The following is a 16,726-nucleotide window of genomic DNA, read 5'->3' as shown; positions in this document are numbered from 1 at the left end:
GTATATATATATATACGGATGGGTCCTTTTCTTGGATCTGGGTTGGGCTGTTTTTAATTGGATTCATCTTGTACGAATTTTGCTTTCCAATTTTCATTATTCATAAACTTATAACATGTCATATATTTGTTTTTCAAGTTTTTGGCCAAACACATACTAACCCCTCAATTCTCAAACTTCGTTCTCATTTTTCATTTTGATACTCTATCTTAGTCTAGTTCCATTTTAATTCTTACTTTTTTATGTATCATTTAAACACGAAACATTAATTTCTATGATTTCTTTATTTTTATTTATGTTCTTCAATTGCAGTTTCGTATTTTAAAAATCAACATGTGTTTGTTAATTTTCGCAAAAAATAAAATAACAAACAAACATCGATTTTTTTGAAATAATAACATTTTTTTGAGATTTTCTCTGTATTTTTGCACGAAAATAAATCAACGAAAGTGCTTTGATTTTCTTTCTTAGACATTCAATTAAATTAAATAACAACACATATTTTGTTTTTTTTTTCATATCATTCAAGTTATCTAAATTTAATGCAAATACTCGCTTTGTAATTTTAATTTCACGAAATACGAATAAATAAACTCATTCTAAAAATAAGTAAAAAAAAGAGAGACTTGTTCATTGCTAAAAAGACTATTAAAAATGCTAAAACTCGATAGACTTCGTCGAGTTATCAATGAATTTTTTAATAAAAAAAAACCAACACAATTTCATCGGTTATTTTTCACGCAAAAAACTATAGAAAGATTCTAAAAAGAAATTATTGTTTAGAAAAAATATAATGTCCATCAGTTAATTTTATACTTTTTTTTATGAAAACTAATAGACGTACGTTGATTTTTTAAATGCAAACTTCAGTTAAAAAAACATAAATAGAATTAAACAAATCATAAAATTAGTATTTTGTGTTTAAATGGTACATTAAAAATAGGGTTGAAGTGTTAAAATTGAACAAAGCTAAGATAAAGTGTCAAAATAAAAAATGAGGACAAGTTAAAGGGGCTATATGTCATGTCCCGCCACTATCCGAGCCAAATTTTGCAGCCAAGTAGGCGTGGAGGTTTCTAGAGTTAAAGAGAGAACTCTAGAATGCCTTAGATATTTCAAGAAAGCCTTGGAGAATTCTAGACTATGTAGAATTCTCTAGAAAGGAGGCCAATGTGTAAATACTTTAGGGACTTCTCATGTAAATATTAATTGCACTTTAGTCCTTAGAAAGTAGTATAAATAGAGGTGTCTCTCATTTGCAAGACATCACTCAAGTGTAAAGCAATCTTCCAAAGCAATACAAAAGCCTTTTTCCAAAAACTCTCTTTGATCTTTCTAAATCTTCCTTAGCATTCTCTTAGCGATCTTGTCTTAAAGGCTTACTTGAGCTTACGAGATCTTGAAAGGATAGTGAGTAAGTTGTCAAGTGCCGCACGGAGTTTTAGTAAAAACTCTAAGTCCGTGACATCGTGGTATCAGAGCGAAGGTTTGCACTAAGGGAATGGCAATCGAAGGGGACGTAAACGCCGCTAGCACCACCAACGTCCGTCCGGATAGTGGAAAGAAGGCCCGAAAGGAAAAGAAGCACCATAAGAGTCATGAGGAAATACTGCTGGATCTTACACCAAGCGAGGCGCTAACATCTCATCCACCCTTAACCACCGAGGCCAGTGACGATGAACATGGCGAGGAGGCCATCGATATCACCACAGGAGAAGAGTGCGTCTCAAGGGTTGAAGTGGCGAGGCAGGCAGTGGAGATATTAGGTCGGCGCATGAACGTGGCTGATGGCAAATTCAAGACTCTTGAAGACTTCACCATCGAGGAGACCGAAAACATCCGTAAGGAGTTGGAGGGACATCAGCGGGCCGAGTTCGAGATGAAGGAGGCCATCACTTCTTTGGAGTGCCGGCTCATGGAGGCGTTGAACACAATTGAAACCATGAAGGCCGAAATGAGGACACTCAAGGAAGGCATGGAAGCTGGAGGATCGGCATCACCCGACCGTGATAGGGAGGCCAGGGTCGAGGCTCCCAAGCCACCTATGTTTAAAGGCATCCGCGATGCTCAAGAGGTGGAGAATTTCTTGTGGCACTTGGAGAATTACTTCAAGTGTAGCCGGGTGAAGAGTGACGAGACCAAGATCAACACTGCCATGTTGTATCTTTCAGAGATGGCCATGTTGTGGTGGAAACGCAAGGAAGCCGAGATAGGGAAGGGGATGTGCACCATCAACACGTGAGAGCAATTCCGCGAAGAATTCAAGAAAGCCTTCTTCCCTAACAATGTCATATATGAGGTTAAGCGCAAATTCAGGGAGCTGAAGCAAACAGGAAGCATTCGGGCATACGTGAAAGAGTTCACAACTCTAACGCTTCAGATTTCCAACCTCACGGACGAGGATATGATGTTCCACTTCATGGACGGACTGCAAAATTGGGCCAAGATGGAGTTGGAGCGGCGACAGGTCAAGACCATAGATGAAGTCATCACCCAGGCCAAGTCTTTGACAAACTTTAAGCATGATCGGCATGACAAGGCAAAGGGCAAGGATGCAAAGAGCAGTCATGCCAAAGGTGGGGGAGATCGTGGCCGAGGTAAGGAGCAGCAGGCGTACCCCAAGCAGAACGACTCCTACAAGCCGGACAGCAGACGGTTTGTGCACCAAAATTACACGGAGAAGACGGCGCAGACAACTAAGGAAGATGGTTGCTACATATGCGGAGGACCACATGGCTATGCCAGGTGCCTAGAGATGAAGAACCTTGGTGCCATCCTACGCAACTGGAAGGAGAAGGTTGCACAAGAGCAAGGGCAAGACGCGGACACGACACAGTTGGGCATGGTTGGACTATGCGGGGTGATAGCCAAGCAGACAGAGAAGCCAGGAGACTTCAGCACGTAGTATGTAGACATCTCCATTAATGGACGTACATCTCATGCCATGGTGGACACCGGGGCAGAAGCAAACATCATGACCAAGACGGCGGCAGAGAGGTTAGGGCTGGGCTATGTCCCAAGCAACAACCGCCTCAAGACGGTCAATGCACCACCGACCCCCGTGTGCGGAATCGCCCAAGGAGTGAGCATCACGTTGGGAAATTGGCAAGGTAAGATAAACTTTACTGTCGCTCCTTTAGATACTTTGACATTATTCTTGGGCAGGATTTCTTCTAGCGCTGCCACACGATGATCGACCCCACCTCCAACGACTCATGGTCATGAAACGGGAAGGGTCGTGCATGGTACCTCTAGTCAAGGTACCGAAGAAGGAAGGACCTGCCCTCTTGTCGGCCATGCAGATCGTGAAGGGCCTGAAGAAAGGAGAACCGACGTTCCTAGCTACCATTGCAAGTGTGGGAGAAGACAATGGTGCTAAGGAGACCTTGCCACCGATTATAGAGAAGGTCTTTGAAGAGAACAAGGACGTGATGCCAGACGAGCTGCCGAAGACTCTACCTCCAAGGCGCGAGGTAGATCAAAGAATAAAGTTGGAGGTTGGAGCCAAGCCACTCGCGCATGCACATTATCGCATGGCTCCACCTGAACTAGAGGAGCTAAGGAAACAGTTGAAGAAGCTCCTCGAGGCCGGTCACATTCGTCCATCCAAGGCATCTTACGGCGCACCGGTACTGTTCCAGAAGAAGAAGGATGGATCCTTACGTATGCATCGACTATCGAGCGCTCAATAAGGTAACTATTAAGAACAAATATCCTATCCCGCTCATCGCAAATTTGTTTGATAGACTTGGGCAGGCAAAGTACTTCATGAAGGTGGACCTCCGAAAAGGCTACTACCAAGTGCGCATCGCAAAAAGGGATGAGCCGAAGACAACGTGTGTGACTAGATATGGAGCGTACGAATGGTTGGTGATGCCTTTTGGCTTAACCAACGCACCTGCCACATTTTGTACGCTGATGAACAAGATCTTTTACCCCTACTTGGATCAGTTCGTGTTGGTGTACTTGGATGACATAGTCATCTATAGCAACACCTTGGAAGAGCACGTAGAGCATCTAAGGAAAGTCTTTCAAGTCTTACGGGAGAACCAACTATACATCAAGGGGGAGAAGTGCGAGTTTGCCCAACATGAAGTGCATTTCTTGGGCCATATCATCAGCCACGGCGAACTACGGATGGACGAGGCCAAAATACGGGCAATCCAAGAATGAGAAGTGCCCACCAAAGTGACTGAGCTACGATCGTTCCTTGGACTTGCGAATTATTATCGCAGGTTCATAAGGGGTTACTCTGCAAAGGCCGCTCCGCTGACCGAGTTATTGAAGAAAAATAAGCCGTGGGTTTGGAGCGCGGAGTGCCAACAAGCCTTCGAAGGTCTCAAGGCCGCGATAACAGAAGAGTCGGTCTTGACGCTGCCCGACTTTTCAAAGACCTTCGTGGTACATACGGATGCTTCAGACTTTGTCATTGAGGGAGTCTTAATGCAGGAAAGACACCCAATAGCATTCGAGAGCCGCAAACTGAACGAGACCGAACGACGCTATACAGTGCAGGAGAAAGAAATGACGGCCATCGTACATTGCCTGTGCACGTTGAGACACTACTTGCTAGGCTCCAAGTTCGTGGTTAAGACAGACAACGTGGCCACTAGCTACTTTCAGTCATAGAAAAAGATCACCCCGAAACAAGCTAGGTGGCAGGATTTTCTAGTCGAGTTCGACTACGTCTTGGAGTATAAGCCAGGAAGAGGCAACGTTGTGGCCGATGCGCTAAGTAGGAAGGCCGAACTTGCTGCCATCACGATGGTCCATTGTGATATCAAGATGCAATCAAAGATGGCATGCAGCATGATCCCGAGGCCAAGAATCTGATGGAGTTAGCCGCCCAAGGCAAGATTAGGCATTTTTGGGTGGAGGATGGCCTCTTACTCACGTCCGGTCGAAGGATCTACGTGCCGAAGTTCGAGACTATTAGGCGGATAATAATCAATGAAAGCCAAGACACACCGTGGGCCAGGCATCCGGGGCAGCGACGAACGAGGGCGCTGATCGAGGCTATCTATTTCTGGCCACGCATGCGAGACGATATCGAGTGCTATGTGCAGACTTGTCTTGTGTGCCAGCAAGATAAGGTAGAGCAAAGGCGTCCGGGAGGACTACTAGAGCCACTACCCGTAGCGGAACGTCCATGGGAAAGCGTGACCATGGACTTCATCACTTCCCTACCTAAGTCCGACAGGTATGGAACTATCATGGTCGTGGTGGACAGGTTCTCGAAGTATGTTACCTTCATACCCGCCACAGTCGGATGCATCGCAAAGGAGGCCACTCAATTGTTCTTCAAGAACCTGGTGAAATATTGGGGGCTGCCAAGACACATCATTAGCGACCGAGACCCCCGTTTTACTGGGAACTTTTGTAGAGAGCTGTTCGAGATACTTGGAACAAAACTTCACTTCTCCACAAGTTTCCATCCGCAGACCGACGGCCAGACAGAACGCGTCAACGCCCTGTTGGAGTGCTACCTGAGGCACTATGTCAGTGCGCACCAAAAGGATTGGGCCAGACTCCTAGACATGGCACAATTTTCTTATAATTTGCAAAGGAATAAGTCCACCGGGTGCACACCGTTTGAATTAGCTACGGGCCAACAGCCCAAACTCCGCATTCTTTACCGACCGCTTGCGAAGGGAAAAGTTTGAGAGCTTACCATCTTGCCAAAGGATGGGAAGAACAACTTGACACTGCCAAGTCCTACTTAGACAAGGCAGCAAGCAAGATGAAGAAGTTTGCCGACAGCAAACGACGTCCCACAAACTACAAAGAAGGCGACGTGGTCTTGGTAAAATTCAATCCAAGACAGTTCAAAGCACTAAGGGGCATTCATCAAAACTTAGTGCGAAAACATGAGGGTCCGTTCCGGATCGTTGCCAAGGTGGGCAAGATCTCATACAAGGTGAAGTTGCCTCCACACTTTAAAATCCATCCGGTGTTTCATGCAAGCGTCCTCAAGCCTTACCATGAGGACAAGGAAGACACTAGCCGGAACCAATCCCGATGGGCCCCCATTACTGTCACCGCCTCGCACGACCGGGAGATTGAAGCTATCATAGATTATCAAGCTAAACGAAAGCGGTGTCAACATGCCAGCGCCATGTTCTTTGTGCATTGGAAGGGACAATCTCCGGAGGAGGCCACATGGGAGAAATATGAAGACTTGTGGCAATTCAAAGACCAAGTCCGGGATTTTCTGCAGCAATGCGCCGCGGTCGTCGCATCATCAGGTGGGGGAGCGTGTCATGTCCCGCCACTATTCGAGCCAAATTTTGCAGCCAAGTAGGCGTGGAGGTTTCTAGAGTTAAAGAGAGAACTCTAGAATGCCTTAGATATTTCAAGAAAGCCTTGGAGAATTCTAGACTATGTAGAATTCTCTAGAAAGGGGGCCAATGTGTAAATACTTTAGGGACTTCTCATGTAAATATTAATTGCACTTTAGTCCTTAGGAAGTACTATAAATAGAGGTGCCTCTCATTTGCAAGGCATCACTCAGGTGTAAAGCAATCTTCCAAAGCAATACAAAAGCCTTCTTCCAAAAACTCTCTTTGATCTTTCTAAGACTTCCTTAGCATTCTCTTAGCGATCTTGTCTTAAGGGCTTGCTTGAGCTTACGAGATCTTGAAAGGATAGTGAGTAAGTTGTCAAGTGCCGCACGGAGCTTTAGTAAAAACTCTAAGTCCGTGACATATATGTGTATTTGGCCTTTCAATTTTGATTATTCATAAGTACATACTTATAAGATGTCATATAGGATGTGTATTACAATGTAAGACATCAAGTAGGATGCATGTGTTTATTTGTACAAGTCTTTACAAGTTCAATTGTCTACTTATGCTCATCCAAAATTAGATGACATAGATGTCAACTAAGATCAAGTTAACAAACACATTTATGTATTATATGCCATTTTAATTTATTATCATTAAGTAATAAATAAATGTGAAATAAAACTTAATATTAGGTCTTGAAAATTAATTTGAGTAATAAATAATTATTGCTAAGGATAAAATATTTTTAAAAAAATTAAAATATTCAAGATGACAAGTAAAAGTGAATTTTTTTTTTAGGTTGATGAGTAAGTAAAAAATAAACTGAAGGAATATAAACATTGTATAGATTAAAATAAAAGTTAGAATTTTATGTTAGAGTACTTCCTACATAATGAGGACCCAAAAAAAAAAAACAGAGCTAATTTCGAATATAGAGACTTTTACTTCTGCAATAAAGTATTTTGACCCAACTTATACTTACAATGGGACACTCAATGTGCCAATTGGCTAAGAAGAAATTAAATGACGTCTTTTTCTAAATTAAGCTCCTACATTTCCACGGCCTACTTAGAATATATTTTGATTGACTTATTTTAGATATTTTTGAGTTAAAGTAATTTATCATTTTAAAATTTGATAAGAACAAAAAAAATATATTTATAAAAAAAAACCATATTTATCGCTCTAGTTGCTAGTATTATTTAAATTTATATTTTTTTATATAGATTATTTAATTATATATGAAAAAGGGCCAAAATGCCCCTAAATTATTGAAAATAAGGGGGAAAAAATGTCATATGTTTGGTTTTAAATGGTTCAAAATTGCTTCTGAACTATTAAAAAAACACTATTGTTAGTAAACTATCAAATTATGTCCATATCCTATTAACAGATCTCTCTGCATATAAATCACTAATAAAACTTTATGTCATCGGTAAGATTGGCCTTCACCATGATAACAAAGGATAGCTCACTTATTTCTTATATATATATACACGTATTAACAGCCTTAAATACACCCCCGATCTTACAAAATGAGTGATATACATCACTAAATTCTCGCCAAGTTTAGGAGTGTTTTCAACACTTTTCTCAACTTTTTATTAAGAGTGGCATGCTCCTACATGAGTTTTAAACCACGTGTTATGTCATGTGATAGATCGGGGGTGTATATATAAGTTTAATTAGTCAAGTAGAAGAGTGTTTTTAATGTTAATAGTTTGAAGACAAAACTTATAATTTGCGGCAAGTTTAAGAGTGTTTTTAACACTTCTCTCTCCATATATATATATATATATATATATATATACATTAATGATGAAATAAGTTATCCATCAACGATAAACATAGAATAGAGAAAGTTTTAAGAAAGCTAAAGAAATATCTAAAATGATTTGAGTAACGTAACGCAACCTAATTAGAATGCCTTAGCCTCAATATACACTTGTTTAATTTGCAATTACACTCAATAGGATAAGTGCACAACTACCTTAAACTATTTCCTCCAAAAAGTAGGAATCAATGTGGAAGTTTCTCTACAAAACGATAATTGATAAAAATTTTAATAAATAATCTTGCAAGTTCAAAGTGTTACCTATAATCTTTGTTTAGCCAAAAGGCATGATTAAACAAGTTCCCCGATGTGGAAAATAATTTATATATGTGCGTGTGATATTATTTAGATGATTCGCCTTATGGATAGTAGCTTTAACATGTGCACTATCATAACTTAGATGCTAAATTTGAGTCGTGCTATAAACAAATGGTTCTTGTTTCGAAATGATATGAAAGGAAGATAAGTCAAAAATAAATATATCGTCTGGATTCACGATTTTCTTTCTCTCTAGATTCTAAATACACTTTCAACACAAATCAATAATTTTCAATTGAAGAAAACATACTTTTCCTCCCAAAATTATAATGCTGTAATCATAAAAAGAAGAGGAAAATTCAAAGTTGTATTGATACACATGGATATACGTGGTGTATATCCATGTGTATCACTATGTATATCCGTTCAAATTATGTTTACTTATTGTATATGTGTGAGATGCACAGATATATTCATGTATATCCGTGGTAGATTTAAAGGGAAAAAAGAAGAGACTTTCCATCTCAATCCGTGGAGAGATCTTCATCGTGTTATTAAATATGAAGTATACTAGCTGAAAAGGTATATTATATGCTATATATATCTATTTTTTCCCTCGGGAATCTTTAGAATTGCCACTGTTTAACTTTCAATTCGCCTCTGACCTAAAGTTCCAACTAAAAAAACCTAAAAGGGTGAAATGAGTTTTCATATCGCAGTTGAAGTACTTAGCCTTCCAATATCAATAAGCTTTTCATATACACTTTATATTCATTTCTTGGCCATATATATATATACATACTATATATATTTTTATCAGTACATCCACTCTTCATACAATATATATATACACTTTGTACACATTTTTACATGTACACTTTTCGTATACACTTCATATTCACTCTTCATAATATATGTATATATATACATTTTTATCGGTACACATTTCACATGCACATCATATGGGCCTTGATTATTGCTTTTCATGAAATCCGCTATTTTGACCTGTTATGTTGGCCTGGCAGGAAGCAGCTGAGCCGTGCCTAACAGGTTTTGGGCCCAACCTGCTATTTTGACCCAATCGTAAAAGATTTGGGTTTTATTATTTTTGTTTTTTTTCCAACAATATTTTCTTGAGTGACTCACAACATCCTACTAGTTTAGAAGTCAATTACTTAGATTCATGTTAGTTTGTAATATGACGAATCTATCAGACTTTGGACTTTGGATACATGTATCTGGCGCGTCTGAATACGTGTATCTCATACATGAGATCAAAATTAGGTATAATTTGTTTTAGATACATTATATCAAAGTGGATTCACATGTATCTGACTCTCTCACTCGCCTCTCTCCTATCTCGCTTGAGACTCTCCTCTCTCGCTCGCCTCTCTTCGCGTAACTGGTATCCAGATACATGTATCTAGCGTGATTCACATGTATATGGGGATGATTCACATGTATCTTGAGATCTTACTCGCCTCTCTCATCCTCTCATTCGCTTCTCTTTCTATTTTAGTGTATCTTGTAGCAAAAATATATGTATCTAGGTGTATCTGACTTGAAATCTGATATGATATTATTAATTAGTGAGACAATATGTAGTTATTTCGAACTATAGAGATAATTAGTAAACAATGTTTGTCTCATTAGCTATTTTTTTCCTTTTTTTGGTTGCACCATTATTGTAGAAATTTCTTCAGTAGCTTAGACATTGATCACTATTTAACTTATAGTTTTCTTATTGCATTTACTTTGAAATAACTTCAGATATGCGGTATTAAAATTAAACTTGACAAAACCTAATTTCAAACAAAATGTTTGAAGTTCAGAAAAAAAAAAGTTGCTGATAATTCATTTATATATGTGCATAACTTCATATAAAAATGGTTGAAGTTCATACAAAAATAATTGAATTTTAACCTATGCTCCATATGAATTTTAAACATTTTATATATATGAATTTTAAACATTTTATATGAAGATAAGCTTTGTCAAATCTAACTTTAGACGCAATGTATCTAAAATTCCTGTCAAAGCAAAAAATTATCAACTTAGGACATAATTTTGGATACCTTTAATGATTACTTCAGCTTTAGCATAATTAAGAAGCTTTATTATGAGGTTTTTGCTGACCCCTTATATTCATCAATTAAAACTAGAGTCGATCAAATTTACGATATACTAAACACAACAATTGCATAAGTACTTTGTCCCCTCCAAAATAAAAAAAAATGCAACACTAATAAATCCATATATAGTTGAATTTTGTTCAATTCCACATATCCCCACCTTTATAATTTTACGACTCTATAGTCTAGAGTAGGCAAATTCTATTAAATTTGAGGCTTTAGTCTGTGAGATGATGGTAAAAAAACACATTTGAATAGTCATTTTTTTGCGAGTTTTATATTTTAACTATCAATTGTTCCATTTTCCCATATGAACTATCATCATCTATGTATTAAAACACACCTAGTTGAGTAGATGATGATAATTCAGGTAGGAAAAAGAAATAACTGATAGTTAACCTAATCAGTTTGAGGTATATTTTAATACATAAATGGTAAAAGTTTAGGTAACAAAAATCTCAAATTGATAATTAGACTGTGAGACTCGTAAGAAAATGATAATTCAAATGTGTTTTTAACGATTTAACTCTTGATTTTTGAGGCATAGTAGTCTTTAAAAATGTGTGATCCATGTTGACCTTGAAATATAATCATGTATGTTTTCAAGTCCAAGACATCCATGGACCGTGCACGCATCCCAAAAAACCAAAGGAAAAAATATCAAAACTCTCAACATCTCCAAGAAGTACGTACGTGTCTTGAAATAATGTTAAACAAGAGAACAAATAACTAGCTTCCGTCAAACAATAAAGTACAAAATTTACAGAATTGAGAACATGTATATTATTATATACAAACAAACTTATATGGTGTAATCAAATATTGAACAAGACAACTGTTTTAGAATCTGTCATTACTTTTGATACAGACCAGTACACTACAAATTGTATAATTAATAGACAAAATTACAAGGGCCTAGGTCTTTTATTCAAAGGATGAAAACAATCAATTTATAATTCAAGTAAATGATGAATATTCAATTGTACGTCCTAAAAAAATATATCACCAACGAAAATACGAACCATAACAATATAACAATAAAACAAAAGTTTGATAAAGTTATGGCACATTTGTGGCATTATTGATTCAAAGATTGAGACTGGGAATGAGATAGTTTGAACTTTAAATTGTTGTTTTCTTTGATGGGAAAATGTGGTCTCAATTCCCTTTTTTTTTGTCCTCCAAAGGATAAGAAAGATAGATACAAAGACTAATTAGAGGACATTATGTTCTACGTACATCACATGACCTCGTGTGCTTGTCCTCATACAACTTATCCTTGCTATGTGGATCTGGTGATTCCAAAATGAATACGACTTGAGCGTACCACCTATATTCGACTGATCAAAATGATTGACGATTTTATTAAAAATAGATTTTTAATTTTTTTTTATCGATTGTAAAATTGTATATATGCATGTCATATACATGATTACACACTTCTTCCTATCAATGCAATATTGCAACTCCCATCTTCATTACATAGTTCCAACTGAATGAAATTTTTGCAATAATAATTTTTAGCAGTAATAAATATGCACATTAACCAAGAGTCGGTGGTGGAGCCAGAAATTTAATTAAGGGTGTCCAAGAATAATGGTTGGTGGCTGTCAAAATAAAATAAAAAAAACATAGTGTTATTTGAGGTTCAAACTCAAAACCCCTTCACTCAAATGGACACCTACTACCACTACGCCAAAGGCATAAGGGTGTCCAACTTTAAATATATATCCTTTAAATGTAGAATTTGACATATATATATATATATACAACGTAATTTTCCTACGAAGGATGTCCAGTTGGACACCATGGGGTAGCTCTAGCTACGCCCCTGCCAAGAGTGTTAAATTTTTTACCAGCATTAGCTAATTCTCATTATATCCAACGTTGCTACAGGTTTTAGGGGTATTTATAGAGAGTGCTAAAATGTAATTGTCACTAGTAATTGCTTTTAAAAAAACATGTTTAATGACAATTAAACTTTTATTATTAATTAATTATCGCTAAAAACTATTTTTGATGTAATGATATAGATCGTTATTTTAGCTTATAGTAGTTCGTTAAAACCATCTCTTATGCTAACATAATAATAAAATACCCACAACGTATCTGCTTGTATGTGGGCGAGAATGGAATTGTCATAACTCACAAGTCATAAGCATAAAGCTGGGACAAAAACAAGCACAAAAAATAAGTTATATTTAGGAAAAATTATCTAATTAAACTAACATAATTTCTATGATTCTATCATATTTATTAGTTATCTCTATAGTGTGAAATAATTACATATTGTCATATCAGATTTCAAGTTAGATACATATGTGTTTTTGTAATCACATAGAGAGAGAGGTCAGTGACATAGGAGAGAGGGAAGCAAGAGAGTATGTGGATCTCAGCTACATGTGAATCACACTATATACATGTATCTGAGATATTAGATACATTCTGAAATACAAATACATAGGGAGAGAGGCGAGCAAGGTAGGAAGGAGGGCAGCGAGACAATCTGTGTATCCCAGATAATATATGTGAATCATACTAGATACATATATTTGGAATATCAGATACATTCTTAAATACAAATATATAGGAAGAGAGATGAGCGAGAATGGAGAGAGGCAACCGAGAGACAAATACATGAGAATTATCCACTTGGATACATTGTATCTGAAACAAATTACACATTAAATTTGACCTCACATATCTAAGATACATGATGTATCTAGATGTGTCATATACATACATCTAGACGTGCCATATACATGTATCTACAGACCGAAATTTGACACAAAATGTAATTCAAAAACTTACAAAAAAATACGTAATTTAGCTCTAAACTAGTGAAATTTGAGTTTTTTTTTTGATAAACAAGATGATATATTATAATTTAATATGCATTAGTACAAGTAAATGGCCGAGTATGGCTAGTAACGTTCGGGAAAGGGATTGGGTTTACATTATACACATTAATACCTTCTATAGTAGAAGACGACTGTTTTAGCCTAACATAAAGAGTTCCTACTTTATCTGCTTGTATTCTACTAGCTAGAAACAATCAACGGAGGAGCTGTCCAAAGTACAAGGGAGTTAGCTTTCTTCAGTCTAGACCCCTCCTTAGCCAAGGTATCTGCCACTTGATTTTCTTCCATGTATTTATGCTGCACCGGAGGGTTTCCAAGTTTAAGTAGAAGTTCCCTGCAATCAGTCAAAATATTAAAAGAGGATGGATGATCATTTGCTAGATAGTGAAGGATATCCTGACAGTCTACATTAATTTCAAGTGGCGTTAAGTTGTAGGTTAGTGCAATAGTTAAGCTTTTTTGCAACGCTAATAGTTCAGAAACAATATTTGTTGCTTCATATATGTTTCTCATGAAGCCTACCACTCCATTACCATATTTGTCTCTTATTACTCCTCCTATTCCACTAGTGCCGAATTATCGTTTGTTATATTTTTTTACAATATACTTATTTTTTTCATTCAACTTTAAAGTTACACGAGTCATTATACTTAAAAAAGGCTTTATTTAGATCCTAAAAAAATATCACCAACAAAATACGAAACATAACAGAATAACAATAAAAACAAAAGTTTGATAAAGCTATAGCACATTTATGGCATTATATTATTGATTCAAAGATTGAGACTGGGAATGAGATAGTTTGAACTTTAAATTGTTGTTTTCTTTGATGGGAAAATGTGGTCTCAATTCCATTTTTTTTTTTGGTCCTCCAAAGGATAAGAAACATATATATATATAGATACAAAGACCAATTAGAGGACAATATATATGATGTACGTACATCAAATAACCTCGTGTGCTTGTCCTCATACAAGTTATCCTTGCTCTGTACGTGGATCTAGTGATTTCAAAATGAATACGACTTGATCGTACCACCTATATTCCACTTATTAAAGCGATTGATGATTCTATCAAAAATAAATTTTCAATTTTATTTATCTACGATAAAAAATGTATGCATATGTCATATGTTATTACACTTCTCCCTATCAATGCAATTTCACAATTTCCATATGTTATTATGTTATCTCAATAACAAATGTTGATTTTTAATTTGGACAAGATTTGAGTGGTGAAATCATATCCACTCTGGATGACTAATGAAACTTTTGAGTTATATTTTTTTTAGTGGATCGAGCGATGGGGGTATTAAAAGAGTTTAAATGAGTCAATAGATTTAATTGAGGAAAATTGTGTCCCGTAGACGTCATATAGAAAAATTAAGGTGGGACATGAAGATTTAACGAAATAGGAGAAAATATGATTTTTTTAGAGTACAAGGATAAACATGGTCCTAAAGTTGGATGAAAGGGATAAATATATATGTTGAAAAACTGTAGTGGAGCAAATATAACTTATTTATGAGAGAACAAAGACAAATATAACGTAATCTTTTGTTGATCAAATAATCGGATACACCTAATGTCTTTAAAAATCAAACATTTATATATATACCCATATAATTTGAAAATCGTACACTTACACTCTCTATGAGGTATACTCATAATTAAATACATTCAAATATAATTATTAAAATATAAGTTAAAACAATAAATAAGATGTTCTGCATGGTATTAATTATTATGAAATTTAAACATAAGATAAATATTTTTATTCACACATTTGATTAAAAAAAAAGAGAGTGAATATATATTTTCTGAGACATATATCTTTCAAAACTCATAATAAGAAATGAACACAAATTACTCTATAAGATATATATACCTACCATTAGTAATAAGTTCCCTACACTTAAAACATGTAATTTACATCTATATAGGGATTTCTTATTGTATTTTAGTTTGTTTATTTGTTCTTCCACTTTAAAATTATAGAATATTTAGTGTAAATAACTCAAATTAAATCTTAAAATTAATGTATATGGAGCTAGTCAAGATAAGACATTTAATGGGACAAAGCTAGGATGGAGAAAGAATCTCATGAAAGGTTTAAAAGTAGTATTCTTTTAAAACTTTTTTTTCTTCTTCTTTCTTTTTGATTAGAAATAGGTAGGGATTAGAATTTTAATTCCACTTACTTATAAAAAAAAAAGTATGATTTGACTGCTAAATTTTTTGTCAGCTTTTGCATAATTAAGGAACAAATTAAAGGATGTCTTTTTATCACATTTAATTAATTAGGTCCATAAAATGTCTTATGAATGATGCTTGATTTGGACCTACCAAATAGTATAATTAACTTTCTTTCCCTTTTGTCAATTTTTTCTTAGATTCCCCTTCATTTCCCATTTTTACACCTCATATATGAACAGAATAATTAGGTACCTCAACTTTAGGAAAAATATATATTAAGTAAATGAAATTAATTCCTGAGCGATAACATTGTGTTCGATGTACGAGAATCCTGTTTGAGATAAATAGCTTATAGTTGCATTAGTTATGTTGAGATTATTTTTAATGCAAAATTTGGTTTGATGTATTATACATAACATACATTGCATAATTTTTTATTTAAAATGATTTGTTTACAAAAATCCTCTCCACAAATACAGTGAAAAAGGTCTTGAGGAATGTTGCTCCCAATTGCACACGCAAGTGTATGCGGTCGCACAAGTAATATAGTGGCTCTTAAAAGAACCAGATTATCGAACCCAAAGGACTTGTCAATTAACTATTTTTACTAAATTATACTAGTCGAATTATTTATTTAAGAGTGCCAAAAGAAAAGAATGTCAAAACAAAATAATAAAATTACTTACAATGGTTGAAAAATTCCAGGGCTGCAGCATGCAATGAATCTCATGTATCATATTCTTGGCTTAGAACTAATTTTAGTTATCAAGCTACTGGTTTACAAGGTTAATTGTATGAGTCGGGTTCACACCTCTAGTCGCCTACCCTAGTTAGCTATCTAACTACATCATTGAACGGGGATAAATAGACTAATTGACGAGCATTTATAGTTCATCTTGTTTCGTAACCAAGCGAGTTGTTCGTCCGGGTGTCACTCTTGAACACAAATCACCTCAACTTAATAGGTCGATCAAGCTCTCTATATTCTCTGGTCTATCTAACTTCTCCTCTCCCGATTTAAGTTTAGACAATATATTTATCTTATGGTGATCAAGCATAAAATACTAAAACAAGAATATAGAAGTAACTTATAATGACAACCAAGAATTAATTCAACAAGCCTTTAATAATCAACATTCAATCCGTAGCTACTGTCCCA

At 35.9% G+C, this 16,726-nt stretch overlaps 1 protein-coding gene across 2 annotated transcripts in view; it reads right to left on the bottom strand.

The window, feature by feature from the left end:
- LOC125869835 (uncharacterized) overlaps positions 1-16,726 on the bottom strand; it is a 525,520-nt gene that overhangs the window by 50,682 nt on the left and 458,112 nt on the right. The window lies entirely within an intron of this gene.

This window comes from Solanum stenotomum, chromosome 1 (genome assembly GCF_019186545.1).
Source record: "Solanum stenotomum isolate F172 chromosome 1, ASM1918654v1, whole genome shotgun sequence".
Lineage (NCBI taxonomy): Eukaryota > Viridiplantae > Streptophyta > Magnoliopsida > Solanales > Solanaceae > Solanum > Solanum stenotomum.
Note: the sequence above shows the minus strand (reverse complement) of the source record. Positions and strands in the feature narration are given on the sequence as shown.